Source organism: Chiloscyllium plagiosum, chromosome 36, assembly GCF_004010195.1.
Source record: "Chiloscyllium plagiosum isolate BGI_BamShark_2017 chromosome 36, ASM401019v2, whole genome shotgun sequence".
Taxonomy (NCBI): domain Eukaryota; kingdom Metazoa; phylum Chordata; class Chondrichthyes; order Orectolobiformes; family Hemiscylliidae; genus Chiloscyllium; species Chiloscyllium plagiosum.
Genome location: NC_057745.1, coordinates 28,945,338 through 28,947,157, shown reverse-complemented (window position 1 = coordinate 28,947,157; position 1,820 = coordinate 28,945,338). Strand labels below are relative to the sequence as shown.

Genomic DNA, 1,820 nt, shown 5'->3' with positions numbered 1-1,820 from the left:
CTCTCTCTCACACACACTCTCTCTCTCTCTCACACACACACTCTCTCTCACACACACACTCTCTCTCTCCCTCCTTTCTCACCACTCCTGATCATTTCTGTTGCATGCTGCATCTATCTGTTAATTTTCCCTAATGTTCCTCTTTTTTTAGTAAATATTTATTGAAAAATATTATATTATAATACAGTAATGTCAATAAACCGCCGGCTGTTGTTCAAGATACAGTTGTCTCATATTTGCTTAACTAAAACCAAATCAGCACAAACTCAAATTAAATAAACTAACATTAAATTTAATGTGGTGGGCGGCACGGTGGCACAGTGGTTAGCACTGCTGCCTCACAGCGCCAGAGACCTGGGTTCAATTCCCGCCTCAGGCGACTGACTGTGTGGAGTTTGCACGTTCTCCCCGTGTCTGCGTGGGTTTCCTCCGGGTGCTCCGGTTTCCTCCCACAGTCTAAAGATGTGCACGTGAATTTGCCATGCTAAAATTGCCCCTAGTGTTAGGTAAAGGGGTAAATGTACGGGAATGGGTGGGTTATGCTTCGGCGGGTTGGTGTGGACTTGTTGGGCCGAAGGGCCTGTTTCCACACTGTATGTCATCTAATCTTAATTACAATCCACTAAAATTAAATTGCTCTACATTGTACTACATTACATGACTCCATTTGCCGCACCCTCCAACAAGGCTCCTGTCCACAGGAGCAACAGTGATTATACCCGTATTTACGAGACCACCCCCACCTTCCCCCACCCACCAACTCCCCGGGGTCCCCGGACCACCACATACAGCCCTCGTGCCGATATAAAGGCCCTAATCAGTACTGCCGACAGATCCATGTTGATGTAAATTAGAAAGGGCCGCCATGTCTTATAAAATTGCTCCATTCCGTGGTGCCCCATACTGTCAGGTAATCTTGTGGGACGTGCTCCATCACAAGTCTGTGCCACCCTGCAAGACCTGGAGGCTTTGCTGATATTCATTTCATTAGGATGTCCTTCCTCTCACAATGTGTACGAATGTTGAATAACCTCCTCCCATGCTCACCCAAAGAGGGAAGTTTCGGTCATCCCAAAAGGAGGGACACCAGATCCTCCCAAACTTCCATTCCCAGGATTGTCTCCAGCTCATTCACTATGGCCCCCCAGGATCCGCGGATCTTGTAACAGGACAAAAAACAATGTGTAAGGATGTCAATACTGTTTTTACATTTGGATCATTTCAGGGAAGACACTTTCTTCAACTTTGCTAATCTCTCTGGCTCCATTTGGGCCCTGGGGAGGATCTTCAATTGCATCGCTTGTGCCTTATCGCAGATTGAAATTTTCTTTACATCCCCTCATACGTCCTCCCACATTTCCGATGAGATTTCTTCCCTTACTCCTGATTCTAAATTTCCTTGACTCTCTCCATGTCCCCCAAGGCATTCCCTCTCTGCAGATGATATGTGGTACTAACTGAAAGACTGCCCCCACATCAGAGCACTCTTCATTCTCTCCGACTTGTCAGGCTGGGTCAAGAACATAGTCTTCTGTATGTAATCCCTAACCTGGAAATATCAGAAAAGGTCCCTCTTGGGGATTCCGTATTTCTGGCCTAATTGGCTAAAAGACATCAAGACCTCTCCCTCAAATAAATCTCCCAGACAGGGGATTCCTTTCCGCTTCTATGCTCTGACACCAGAGATCTTTGATCCCAGTCTAAATCCTGGAGCTCCCACTAACGGGGTGAATGGCAAATTGCCCCCACCCTGCCGCATTATCCTCCATGCTTTACCATATTTATGCTAATCAGACTTTCACAATGCGCACCTACCGATC

At 46.6% G+C, this 1,820-nt stretch overlaps 2 protein-coding genes across 4 annotated transcripts in view; one reads left to right on the top strand and one right to left on the bottom strand.

Moving 5' to 3' along the window:
- The window catches only part of zgc:158785 (uncharacterized protein LOC791214 homolog), an 85,650-nt gene that overhangs the window by 8,257 nt on the left and 75,573 nt on the right, over positions 1 to 1,820 (bottom strand). The window lies entirely within an intron of this gene.
- LOC122541073 (lamin-L(III)-like) overlaps positions 1 to 1,820 on the top strand; it is a 43,695-nt gene that overhangs the window by 922 nt on the left and 40,953 nt on the right. The window lies entirely within an intron of this gene.